Consider the following 14,308-nt stretch of genomic DNA (forward strand, 5'->3'; position numbering starts at 1 on the left):
AAGGAATCAATTTTGAGAAAATAAATGCCTTTTTATGCCTTTTTAATACTGCCGTAATTCCCTACGTCGTAATTTTAATTAAATCTTTAATGATTGAAATGGTTACTATGAGTTAACAGTAACAGAAAGTGGAATACAATTGAAGAGTTTCTTTTAGCATAGTAGAAGAACTATAATTCTTTAAAACATCATTTTAATGTATCTCTTAAGGTAAGCCTATGCTAGTACATTACTAGCATAGCATAATTTTTCTGAAGTTAAATAAATAACATAAATAATTTAGTAGATATTTACTTATTTATTTAAGCAAACTTTACAGCATTTCTATTCTACAAATTAATATTATTAACTATATACATGTATTACCTTTGACAAAGTTTGGCAGATTAAATTATAATAATAATAAAGCTGGTAAATAAATGGTAATTATATAAAAAAAGAATAAGAAGTCCTGAGTAATGTGTGCATGTGACACATAATTATTAAATAGATATGCGTGTAGTGTGTATGAATATGTGAGAATGTTGTGAGTTGTGAGTAGTGTGTAGTGTTCAGTCTAATGGGCATCGTTCTCAGCTTGAGACATGTGCTCGATCATAATGAAAAAAATGTCAATATCTTTATATTGTTTTTCGAATAAATTTACTATCCTTGTGGTCTACTCGCATAATCGACAACGATACATTCGGAACGATACGATAATACTCCGAATATATCGGAACTATCCTACTCTAACAAATGTTCGAATTCCTTATCGTTTATCGTTACCATAGACTAATAGTTTGATTTTTTTACGATGTTAGTGTGAATGAAATACGTTCAAACCTAAACATTATCTGTGCTATGTCAAAAGTCAAAACATAGTTTAGGCGCTAAGGACCATGCCAGACTCTGCACCACCAATTTGGTATCATTTACACATAATGTAAATGTTAAAAAATATGTAATGAATATAATATGACCATTTAAAATTGAATAATTAATACAAAACTTGCGGATAATAAAATGTAAAAAATGTAACTCAACCCTTCTCGTCGACTTCCTATTTCTCAGGCGGCCATTTGCATTATTTCTACGCAAAAACGATCAACAAAATGACTGAAATGACTTAGCAGTAAAAAAATCCTGTTGAATAGTAAATCACATATAATTATTTCAATAATATTTATTAAGTATGTATATTGTATGGCAAATATATCTATACAACTTGAAACGATAATAGCATCGACAGCCTAGAAGGTGTCGTTGAGATTATCGTAAAAGTGACGTTTGATTATTTGTGAAATTCGAATATTTGTCTCTGACATTTTCAACTAAGAGTAGGGTTAGGACCGATAATATCGAATAATGTTTCGTTCGTTCCATCATCGTTTCGACATTGATTACGATGTAACTAAGAGTAGGATTCGACACGAATAATGCCACGATTTATCGAATATCGATTTTAGGAGTAGGCCCCCTGTGCAGAACAGAATGTCTGACATAGTTAGTACGCGACTGGCCAACGTCGAAAAGGCGTCTACTCCGTGTATGTGCTGTACTGGCCCATACTCCGATCCGTCCGGTCAGAAGCGAACAATCTATTGTATATTGTTGTATATATAACGAAGTTAAGAAATAAATAAAATTTATAGTGATTATCGTTTCAAAATCCGATGCATGTTTTAGAATCAGTGAACGGATATAGAGACAAGTAATATCGGAAAGCAATATGTAGTGATTCAAATTCTTTCTCGATTGCAGCGTTTGAATTTATTAAACTTTTGGGAGTTCTGACCATTATAGAATTTACCATTTTTTTACTGTTTAAGTGCAGATTATTCGATTACCATTAATGAAAGGAATAATTTTATTCTAGCTCTCAACAACACCCATGCATATACCATATACTTAATATTACCCAGCTGACTCCTATAAGTTCTAAAGAATAACGTAAATTCATAATAATATCAGGACACAAGAAGGATTTTCATTTATAACATCATTATAAAAGATTTGCACTTCCTTTTTTTTTTTTTTTTTGAGGGGAGGAAATACTGTTACGTATTTACGCCCCGGAACGGGGCGTAATATGTCGGACTCGAGTGTCCGCGTAAGCGGACGCCCCATACCGACTAAAACCTCCTCTGTGCTGTTAGCAGCCCTGGCTTTCACAGCGAAGTAGGACGTGGGCCGTGGAGGCCGCAAAGACTACGCAATAACAGTCGCGGGGCGTCTCCTGAGGAAACTCGAACCTCAGACCGGCTGTGTGCTTGTGGGAAGGAGAGAGAATGAAAATGAAAATGAAGATGAAAAGATGAGAAGAACACACACGCCGGCGAGTGTGGTGATGTTTAGTGTAATGTATGTAAGTGTGTATGTATGTGTTTATGATTGTAAGTATGTATGTTTGTATGTGTGTAAGTAGTGTATATGTTAGTGTGCATGTATGTTTGTGTTTGTGTCTGTTTGTGGAGTGTGTTTGTGGTTGTGTAAGTGGTGTATGTCAGTCCGTCAGTCAGTCCGTGTGTTAGTGAGTGTAGTGAAACGATTACAGGACGAGGACTAACGTCTCGTCGGGTATCAAAACAATGTGTGGTGTATCTAGGGTGCGGGCCGCTGGCCATCGTCAGAGTGACGAGTGCCAGTGGTTTGCGGTGGTTGACCGCGCCTACGCCTGCGAAGGCGGTGTGTGCGTGTCTGTGTCGGTGTTTGTGTGGGTGTCGCGTTCGCGATGGTGATGTCGTCATCCGGGTCTACCGTTACGTGTCTGGGACGTCTTATTGGGTTGAGACTATGGTGAAGGGGGGTGTACCCGCATGCCTTCCTAACCAAGATGTTGGGATGGTTAGGCGCCTTGTCAAAGAAGCGTCGCGAGATCTCTTTAAAGTGTTGAGCTATCGTCGGAAGCTCTAGGTCGCGGTGAAGGTCAACGTTTCGGATGAACCACGGGGCTCTGGTTGCCGTGCGCGTGAATTTATTTTGAACTACTTGCAAACGACGTAAGTAGCTCGGTCGGGTGTGCGCGAAAACGACGCTTGCGTATGACAGTATGGGCCGTACGATGGTTTTGTACAGCGTCACTTTGTGTTTGAGCGGAAGTTTGCTTCGCCCACACACAAGTGGATAAAGGCGACTGAGGACAAATCGGGCTCTATTGCATACCGTATCAATATGTTTCTTGAAGTTCATATTGCTGTTGAACGTGACTCCTAAGTATTTGTAATCCTTCACCCACGGTATGGGTGTTTCATACAATTTTATGACGTCGGTCGGTCGTTTTTTAGCGCGGATGCTATTCGCGTTACCGAAGAGTACCACTGCACTCTTGGTGGGGTTCACTTCAATCCGCCATTTTCTGAACCAGTTGCCTAGTTCATCGACGGCGGCTTGAAACACTTTAATGTTCCTGCTCAAGGTTGAGCGGTTCAATAGAGCGGAGCCAAAGTAGAGTGCCGTATCGTCAGCGTACTGAGCGAGCTGGACATTCGGAAACTTGGGAATGTCGCTCGTGAAGAGCGAGAAAAGAGTGGGAGAGAGGACTGAACCCTGTGGCACGCCAGACCTGATGGGTGTGGGTGAGGATAGGGTGCCCTCTACTCGATATCGGAAGGAGCGATCAGTAAGGTAGGCTCGTATGATGCGCACGAGCCTGTCTGGCACTCCCAGTTGATACAGCTTGAATACTAAGCCGTTGTGCCATACCTTGTCGAACCCTATTGTTTATAGTGTCGGGCCCCGGGGCCTTCTTGGAGTGAAGCTCCTTAATGATTAGCTTCACCTCTTCGTAAGAGGTGGGTTTTATTACATCGCCTGAAGGGCTCAGAGCGGAGCGACGTTAAACTTCACGATCAACTTCGTCAACGTGTGTCGGGTCGGCTGCTGCATTTGGAGAGCACTGACTCTCGAGACTATCGGCGAGGCATTCAGCCTTCTCATCGTCATCGAGCGCCGGCTGCAGTCCCGGTCTGTCCAAAGGAGGCATGACAGTGGGCGGCTCCTGTTTGAACGCGCGAGGCAGCTTCCAGAAAGCCACATGTGGTGGCTTAAGGTTGCCGAGCAAGCAGTCCCAACGTTCGCCGCGGAGTTCCGCGATACGTTCCCGTACCACCCGCTGTAGGTAGCGGAGGTGGCGCCTATTCTCGACCGACGGATACCTGTCGTAAAGTCTAGTGGCTCTGTGCTTCTGTGTGAGTAAGTTCCTGACCTCTGGAGGCAGGTTTAGGCGATGCGGTTGCATCGTCGGAACCTGCCTGGAGCAGGCCTTGATCCTATTCTGTATATGTGACGTCACATGAGAGATAGCACTGTGAGCCGAGTCGATGACGTCCGGTATAAGGTCAAGGTCGTCGGACTTGATAGACTCGAGATCCTTTTCCAGCCGTTGCCAGTCGATCACTGTTTTCGTCGGTGGTTGAAAGTTAACCGGTGGGCCTAGATTTAGGACGACGGGCCGGTGGTCTGACTCTAATTCGTGAAAAACCTCGATCGAATTTACATTGAGCGTTACGTTCTTAAGTAACGCAACGTCTAGAATGTCGGGTCGGTGCGCGACGTTATCCGGATAATGTGTTGGTTCGTCGGGTGCTATTACTGAAAAGTTCAGCGTGTCTGTCAGCGAATCTAATAAGATGCCGTTTCTATTTGTGGCTCTACTATTCCAGCTGGAGTGTTTGGCGTTAAGATCGCCACCCACTATGACTGCAGCCCCGTGGCCGAGTAATGCTTCTATATCTGTGTATAATACTTTTTTGTTGGGCGGAAGATAAGCTGAAATAACAGTCATCGGCTGGTGATTCGCCATACTGACCCGGATGGCAGAGGCCTCGATGTTAGTGAGGACCGGAGGATCTATAGGTATACAGTGTAGAGACCTTTTAAAATAAATGAGGGTGCCGCCCATACGGGTGGTGCGATCATTCCTGACTAAGTTATAATTAGCGATACGCGGATCGCGTATACGTGGTTTTAGAAATGTCTCTTGCACTAAGAATAGGTCTAATTGATGTTCGTGAGCGAACTCCTTCACCAAGTCTAGTTGAGGCTTAAGGCCTTGGGATATGCACTTCCCTTTGTTATGTAGGTAGGTTACTGTTCCTTCTCGGGAATGTATAAATAAATACTTCAAAACTATATTGAATCTAGTGTATATTAAATGACTTTTACAAATATGACTTGAGTGCCGCGGCCGATAGGTTTCTTCAATATGATGCGTGCGCGACGGTTGACCGTCTATGGCGAACAGAACGGTGGGGACAGGAGGCTTCGTTCTCGCGCCTCACCCGAGGCACTAGTGATGGTCCGCAACATCCTCCGGGGCCTTGGAAGCTCCTGCTTCCAAATTGGCAGCTGCTGATGGCTCCAATAATGGGCAGAGATACGAGACACCTCGACGCTAAGTGCCAGTAGTGGTTTTCACCTCTGCTACACGAGCTACTCCATCTTTACCTGGGAACAGACAAAATATTCGCCCCATCTTCCATTGCATCGGTGGAGCATTATCTTAATCTTTTAAAAGAACCAAATCGCCTGACTGTATCGGTATACATGGGACACGCCACTTATTTCTTTATTGTAGGTGAGAAATATACTCCAGCTGCCACCGTTTCCTAAAATTTTGGCGCAGCGACTCCAGACGTCGAAAGCGGTCACTTTTATTGACAGGTCCCGTGACGGTAGGGACATCAATGGTCTTCCTATTAGAAAGTGCCCTGGGGTTAAAGGATGGAAGTCATCAGGGCTGGATGATAGGGAACAGATAGGACGACTGTTCAGGATCGCTTCTATCTGACTAAATAGTGTTGCCAATTCCTCAAATGTTAAATGTGTCTGTCCTAGAATGCGTTTCAGATGATGCTTAGCTGATCGAACACATGACTCTACAAGTCCACCAAAGTGTGGGGAATACGCTGGCTGGAAGTTAAATTTAATACCCTCTCCGGATGAAAACTCTATCATATCATCAGCACTACGAGTGATAAGGTCCCCTACTTCTTTTGCGGCTCCAACGAAGTTATGACCGTTATCGCAAAATATTTCTATTGGTTTACCTCTGCGAGAGATAAAACGGCGCAAAGCCAAAATAAAATCTTCCTTTGAAAGCTCACTGACAGCCTCCAAATCTAAACATTTATACCTAAGGCATACAACATTTCGTAATTTTACATCCCCTTCCCTTTCGGTCGGTAATCAAAAATGGTCCAGCGAAATCGACAGCTACACTAGCAAAGGGAAAACCGGGATTTACACGCTGTTTTGGTAATGCACCCATGATAGGACTTTGTGTTTTACCGCAAGCATTTCTACGCCTAACACATTGCCTCGCTGTTGTGCGAGCTAAGTCTCTGCCTGCAATAGGCCAAATGGATTCTCTTATGGTATAAAGTAACAGCTGTGGGCCAGCGTGAAGAAGACGCAAGTGCTCTTGCTGAAACAATAATTTTGTAAGCCTATGTTTGGCATGAAGCAGTATTTGGTGACGTTTTTCATATGGATAACAAGATAATATCAAACGTCCACCGACTCTTAATATGTCTTCAGTATCCAGAAATGGATTATTAACTTTGATGATTGTTAACTTAATGAATTAAGAACTCCTTTGGAGCGAGGAATTTTGATTTCTTTCGCAAAGCTTTCAGCTTGCGACAAATAAACAAGCTTTTTAAATGATAGAGCGAGTTCTTCAGGCTGTAATACACCATATATTTTATTTTTAGTATTTCTACAATTATTAATAAATCAAAGCAAATAAGCGAATGCACGTTGAAGGAATTTTAACTTTGAATAACGATAAAAATCGATTAATGTCTGTTCACTATTTTCACTTTTGTTTGTAATATTAACAAGGATTTTGATTTCCGGCAGTTTATTTATACTAACTCTATTTTGATCGAAGAATGGCCACAGTGATTCATTGGAAACAGTATTATTCAAATGAAATGCAAAGTGACATTGTACAGTATTTATATGACAGTATTTGTTGGAAACGAAAGGTCCGATTAGTATCCAACCAAGTTTAGATTTTAGTGCAATGGGTTGATTTGAACCAAGTCCTAATTTATCATATTCAATCAGATGCCAAACAAGTCTGCACCTATGAGCATATCAACTGGTGCACACTGATTGAATGAAGGGTCGGCTAGTTTAATGTTACTAGGCAATTTTATTAATGATGCATCAAATGTTTTGTTAGGCAAATTACTTGAAATTTGAGGCAGCACGAGACATGAAATATCTGTCTCGGAATCATTTTGCTTTGACCTCAATTGTAATGCACAACGTTGCAAAGAATTAGAAAGAGGTTGATTACCTACACCTACAATATCGACTCTGGTTGGCTGAGGAGTCAAGTTTAATTTATTTTTCACTTTAGTTGTTATTAGAGACGTTTGACTCCTGCTGTCTAGCAGAGCTCGGATTGTTAGACGCTGATTTGTGCTTGAATTACACACTTCAACTAAGGCAGTTGAAAGCAGCACATTATTGTTAGACGAGACTAACATACTTATTACATTATTATCATGATCCCCCTCAACCTCACTCTCTGCTGTAACTTTGAAAGCGTGGGTTCCTGAAGTGCTTACAGCCTGAGAACGCGCTCTGTGTAACAGAGAATTGTGTCGCTCTTTACAAGAAGAACATGGACCTAACCTACATTGACGAGAAGAGTGACCTTTGCGCAGACAGTTGATGCATAACTTCAACCGCAACACCTCGGCGATTCGCTCGTCAACAGGTTTGCTCAGGAAGGAGGCGCAGTTGTACAGACGATGGTGGCCGTTGCACAGAACACATGCCACAGAAGAGGGTGCAGGCGAGGCTGAAACTGCATAAGATTTAATGTGAGATTTATCAGACTTATGAAAAGATGAGTGTGGCTCACTTTTATAATTATGGCTGTGTCGTTCGGGCTTATTATGACGTATTGATTCTAGAACATCCAAACGACTTTTCAAAAACTGGAAAAAAACATTTAAGGAAGGACTCCCACTGAAGCTATTCTTACGTTCTTCCCATTTAAAGCTAGTTAGACTGTCGAGTTTGGCTGCGACTAAATATATTATACAAATGATTTAAGATTTCTTTAGTATTAATTCCGCCAATATTTGTTTTTAAAAAACGAGTCTTCATGCCAGATTTTGGCGAGACAACGAGGATGTTTCGTGTAGAGGCGAAACACGTGTCGAATTGTTTTTTAAAAACAAATATTGGCGGAATTAATACTAAAGAAAACTTAAAGCATTTGTATAATTATGGATTTCCGCAAAGTAACGCCTAATTCAATAAATTTACTAAATATATTACCAAAGAATCCCATGATTCGGTTTTTTCACCCAGCGTATTTAATGCACATAAATTCTTTGAAACATCATCAATGATGAATCGTAAGCCTTTGGCAGAATCACGCTGTACCGGCTGGATGTTGACTAAAGAATGCAAATGGTTACTGATTAGCTGTTTGAGATTGTTATATCTCTCACAGAGGACACTCCAAGGTTCCTTATAATTGGCTGAGCTAACGTCCAAATTACTGATGACACGAGAAGCTTCTCCTTCAAGGTAGGAATTTAAATAATAGAATTTGTGTATTGTTTCAATTCTGTCATTGTTGTGAATTAGTGCTGAAAATGTGTCTCGAAATTCAAGCCATTTCTAATAAGAACCATCAAAGTTCGCAATTTTTATAGTTGGTAGTTGGAACCCCATAGTACTATAATTTTGATTGCATGAATTGCGACAGGCCGAATGAGAATCTTCGCCTTCGGAATTGTTAGTTTTGAAATTATGTTTTTAAAGAAAACATTGAGTTTGTGCAATGAGTAAATAAATGTCGGATTCAATATTTTCCCTAATATCTAGTTCACCGTCCAAGTTGTGATGGTTTATAGATTCTATTTCCGACTGTACTTCGTCAAACTGCGTCAGCATTTCACGTAAACGCTCAAATCTCTGGTTAATCATATAAAAATTAGCACGCGTAATAGGTTCAGACTCACTGAATGCACTTATAAAAATTTTATATTTAGTGATACGACCTTTTATCGAACTTCGTTTCGCATTTATATCTTTTATATCACGATTAACAATTGTTGGAGGAATATTTAATCTTAAGTGGTCACCTTCTTAAGGTGATTTAGAGGATTGTTCACCACTTCTTGACATATTGATTATTAAAAACTACAGTAATTGAACCAAACAAGAAAAATAAAGTAGATCAAATAATAAAAATAATAAAAAACATAAATAGAACGATACGTAAATTCAAGCCAGTTTACGCCGCAACCCTGGTGCTCGTGCAGACGCTGCTACTGATGTAGGTATGAAATAGCTCATGCGCTCGAGCACAATAGCGGCGATTAGCATGCGAGTAACGTGGCCATGTGGCGCGGCGGCGCGGCTTAGGTACTGGAATGCACAGTAGAAAAATTATAAGTAACGAAAAAAAACTGGGTTTAAGCAAACGGATAGCTTTTGGTTTTGTCTGTGTTTAATAGTTAATTGAAGATTCGACATTCAATTCTTCTAAAGCAAAATAATTAAAGTTGCCTTGCACTCGAATGAAGAAAGCAGAAAGAAGTCTTTCTTGTACAATTATTAATGGCAAAATGTAAATTGAATGTATCGTTAAGCTGATTTAAAAGCGTAATAATTAATAATTAATATGAATAACGTATAACAGTATGAAAGTGGGCTGCGCGCCTTTAGCTTGAATAGTTGCAATAAACAAATAAAGAAGAATTGGCAATGCTATTCAGGCAAACAAGAAGGGAAAAATCACAGTTGGAAGAATTGAAAAGGATGTAAGTATATGAATGATTGGGCACTTTCCTGGCTATGTTGTGCACGTGGCGTATCTTCGCTGCAGTGTATTACGTCTTCATAATGTCTGCATCACGTTGTTATCACGTCGGGGTCACCAATGTTACTTCTCGGGAATGTATAAATAAATACTTCAAAACTAATATATTGAATCTAGTGTATACAAAAGGACTTTTACAAATATGACTTGAGTGCCGCGGCCGATAGGTTTCTTAAATATGATGCGTGCGCGACGGTTGACCGTCTATGGCGAACAGAACGGTGGGGACAGGAGGCTTCGTTCTCGCGCCTCACCCGAGGCACTAGTGATGTACCGCATCACTAGTGATGTGCCGCAACAGTTACATATTTCTGTAAGTTCATTCTTGTTCTAGTAAATTCATGATGGCGGCGGGACCAAGGCACTATATCGGCTGGATATGTATTTTGTGAATTTGGGACTGCATTTAATAAAAATTTACGTGCTGAGCTGGTATGTGGGTTATTGAGTGATGGGGCGGCGGGGGCGGGGCGCGGAGTTCGCCACACCGCGGCCGACACTCACTGGGCGCGGGGAGCGGTCCTTGCAGGCAGTGGGCACACACAGCGGCGCGGGCGCAGGGCGCGTAGTGGCTTGTGCCTCGCGCACTATGTCGCGAGCGCGTGGTGGCCTGTGCCTCGCGCACTTTGTCGCGAGCGCGTGGTGGCCTGTGCCTCGCGCACTATGTCACGAGCGCGTGGTGGCCTGTACCTCGCGCACTATGTCGCGAGCGCGTGGTGGCCTGTGCCTCGCGCACTATGTCGCGAGCGCACACGGGCTCGGCTCCGTGCTAGCGCAGCACGCACCGGTGATCGCGAGCGCGTGGTGGCCTGTGCCTCGCGCACTATGTCGCGAGCGCACGCGGGCTCGGCACCGGGCTAGCGCAGCACGCGCCCGGCAGTCGCGAGCGCGTGGTAGCCTGTGCCTCGCGCACTATGTCGCGAGCGCACGCGGGCTCGGCGCCGTGCTAACGCAGAACGCGCCCGGCGGTCGCGAGCGCGTGGTGGCCTGTGTCTCGCGCACTATGTCGCGAGCGCGTGGTGGCCTGTGCCTCGCGCACTATGTCGCGAGCGCGTGTTGGCCTGTGCCTCGCGCACTATGTCACGAGTGCACGCGGTTCGGCGCCGTGCTAGCGCAGCATGCGCCCGGTGGTCGCGAGCGCGTGGTGGCCTGTGCCTCGCGCACTATGTCGCGAGCGCGTGGTGGCCTGTGCCTCGCGCACTTTGTCGCGAGCGCGTGGTGGCCTGTGCCTCGCGCACTATGTCGCGAGCGCGTGGTAGCCTGTGCCTCGCGCACTATGTCGCGAGCGCGTGGTGGCCTGTGCCTCGCGCACTATGTCGCGAGCGCGTGGTGGCCTGTGCCTCGCGCACTATGTCGCGAGCGCACACGGGCTCGGCTCCGTGCTAGCGCAGCACGCGCCCGGCGGTCGCGAGCGCGTGGTGGCCTGTGCTTCGCGCACTATGTCGCGTGCGCATGGTGGCCTGTGCCTCGCGCACTATGTCGCGATCGCACGCGGGCTCGGCGCCGTGCTAGCGCAGCACGCACCGGTGGTCGCGAGCGCGTGGTGGCCTGTGCCTCGCGCACTATGTCGAAGCGCGTGGTGGCCTGTGCCTCGCGCACTATGTCGCGAGCGCACGCAGGCTCGGCGCCGTGCTAGCGCAGCACGCGCCCGGTGGTCGCGAGCGCGTGGTGGCCTGTGCCTCGCGCACTATGTCGCGAGCGCGTGGTGGCCTGTGCCTCGCGCACTATGTCGCGAGCGCGTGGTGGCCTGTGCCTCGCGCACTATGTCGCGAGCGCACACGGGCTCGGCTCCGTGCTAGCGCAGCACGCACCGGTGATCGCGAGCGCGTGGTGGCCTGTGCCTCGCGCACTATGTCGCGAGCGCACGCGGGCTCGGCACCGTGCTAGCGCAGCACGCGCCCGGCAGTCGCGAGCGCGTGGTAGCCTGTGCCTCGCGCACTATGTCGCGAGCGCACGCGGGCTCGGCGCCGTGCTAACGCAGAACGCGCCCGGCGGTCGCGAGCGCGTGGTGGCCTGTGTCTCGCGCACTATGTCGCGAGCGCGTGGTGGCCTGTGCCTCGCGCACTATGTCGCGAGCGCGTGTTGGCCTGTGCCTCGCACACTATGTCGCGAGTGCACGCGGGTTCGGCGCCGTGCTAGCGCAGCATGCGCCCGGTGGTCGCGAGCGCGTGGTGGCCTGTGCCTCGCGCACTATGTCACGAGCGCGTGGTGGCCTGTGCCTCGCGCACTTTGTCGCGAGCGCGTGGTGGCCTGTGCCTCGCGCACTATGTCGCGAGCGCGTGGTAGCCTGTGCCTCGCGCACTATGTCGCGAGCGCGTGGTGGCCTGTGCCTCGCGCACTATGTCGCGAGCGCGTGGTGGCCTGTGCCTCGCGCACTATGTCGCGAGCGCGTGGTGGCCTGTGCCTCGCGCACTATGTCGCGAGCGCACACGGGCTCGGCTCCGTGCTAGCGCAGCACGCGCCCGGCGGTCGCGAGCGCGTGGTGGCCTGTGCTTCGCGCACTATGTCACGTGCGCATGGTGGCCTGTGCCTCGCGCACTATGTCGCGATCGCACGCGGGCTCGGCGCCGTGCTAGCGCAGCACGCACCGGTGGTCGCGAGCGCGTGGTGGCCTGTGCCTCGCGCACTATGTCGAAGCGCGTGGTGGCCTGTGCCTCGCGCACTATGTCGAGAGCGCACGCAGGCTCGGCGCCGTGCTAGCGCAGCACGCGCCCGGTGGTCGCGAGCGCGTGGTGGCCTGTGCCTCGCGCACTATGTCGCGAGCGTGTGGTGGCCTGTACCTCGCGCACTATGATGCGAGCGCGTGGTGACCTGTGCCTCGCGCACTATGTCGCGAGCGCACGCGGGCTCGGCGCCATGATAGCGCAGCACGCCCCGGTGGTCGCGAGCGCGTGGTGGCCTGTGCCTCGCGCACTATGTCGCGAGCGCGTGGTGGCCTGTGCCTCGCGCACTATGTCGCGAGTGCACGCGGGCTCGGCGCCGTGCTAGCGCAGCACGCGCCCGGCGGTCGCGAGCGCGTGGTGGCCTGTGTCTCGCGCACTATGTCGCGAGCGCGTGGTGGCCTGTGCCTCGCGCACTATGTCGCGAGCGCGTGGTGGCCTGTGCCTCGCGCACTTTGTCGCAAGCGCGTGGTGGCCTGTGCCTCGCGCACTATGTCGCGAGTGCACGCGGGTTCGGCGCCGTGCTAGCGCAGCATGCGCCCGCTGGTCGCGAGCGCGTGGTGGCCTGTGCCTCGCGCACTACGTCGCGAGCGCGTGGTGGCCTGTACCTCGCGCACTATGTCGCGAGCGCGTGGTGGCCTGTGCCTCGCGCACTATGTCGCGAGCGCGTGGTGGCCTGTGCCTCGCGCACTATGTCGCGATCGCACGCGGGCTCGGCGCCGTGCTAGCGCAGCACGCACCGGTGATCGCGAGCGCGTGGTGGCCTGTGCCTCGCGCACTATGTCGGGAGCGCGTGGTGGCCTGTGCCTCGCGCACTATGTCGCGAGCGCACGCGGGCTCGGCGCCGTGCTAGCGCAGCACGCGCCCGGTGGTCGCGAGCGCGTGGTGGCCTGTGCCTCGCGCACTATGTCGCGAGCGCACGCGGGCTCGGCGCCGTGCTAGCGCAGCACGCCCCGGTGGTCGCGAGCGCGTGGTGGCCTGTGCCTCGCGCACTATGTCGTGAGCGCATGGTGGCCTGTGCCTCGCGCACTATGTCGCGAGCGCACGCGGGCTCGGCGCCGTACTAGCGCAGCACGCACCCGGTGGTCGCGAGCGCGTGGTGGCCTGTGCCTTGCACACTGTGTTTCGAGCGCGTGATGGCCTGTGCCTCGCGCAAGATGTCGCGACCGCACGCGGGCTTGGCGCCGTGCTAGCGCAGCACGCGCCCGGCGGTCGCGAGCGCGTGGTGGCCTGTGCCTCGCGCACTATGTTGCGAGCGCATGGTGGCCTGTGCGTCGCGCACTATGTCGCGAGCGCGTGGTGGCCTGTGCCTCACGCGCCCTCACGGCTGCCGAGCGAAACTACAGTCAGTCACTTGTCAGTATTTTTGGACCTAATTGTGGAATTCCTAATATGACGGCGAGTAAATTACAACGTTGGGCTATAACGCTATCCGCATATGAGTTTGATATAGAATATATTAGGTCGGACGACAACACTGCGGACGCCCTTTCGAGATTGATGTTGGGGTACAAGGCGGAGGGAGAGCGAGTTGACGAGACGCCGGAACAAACGTATCTCCACTTTGCGTCTGAGGCGTTACTACTAGATTATAATAGCGTAAGACAAGAAACGCTCAGTGATCCGATCTATAGTCGAGTCCTTAGTTACATTAGTGCCGAGTGGCCAAAGCAGGCAGAATTCAAGAGCTGAAACCGTTTTTAACAGAAAGAAAGAATTATTTACAGAAATGGGTTGTATACTGTGGGGCTATAGGGTGGTTATTCCCCCTAAGATACAACATAAGGTGCTGCGGGAGCTACACGATACT

At 48.6% G+C, this 14,308-nt stretch overlaps 1 pseudogene; it reads right to left on the reverse strand.

The window, feature by feature from the left end:
- Positions 1–5,110: 5,110 nt before the first annotated feature.
- On the reverse strand, positions 5,111–10,117 carry LOC126979450 (uncharacterized; annotated as a pseudogene).
- Positions 10,118–14,308: the final 4,191 nt, after the last annotated feature.

The sequence above is a fragment of the Leptidea sinapis genome, chromosome 1 (genome assembly GCF_905404315.1).
Source record: "Leptidea sinapis chromosome 1, ilLepSina1.1, whole genome shotgun sequence".
In the NCBI taxonomy this organism is placed as follows: domain Eukaryota; kingdom Metazoa; phylum Arthropoda; class Insecta; order Lepidoptera; family Pieridae; genus Leptidea; species Leptidea sinapis.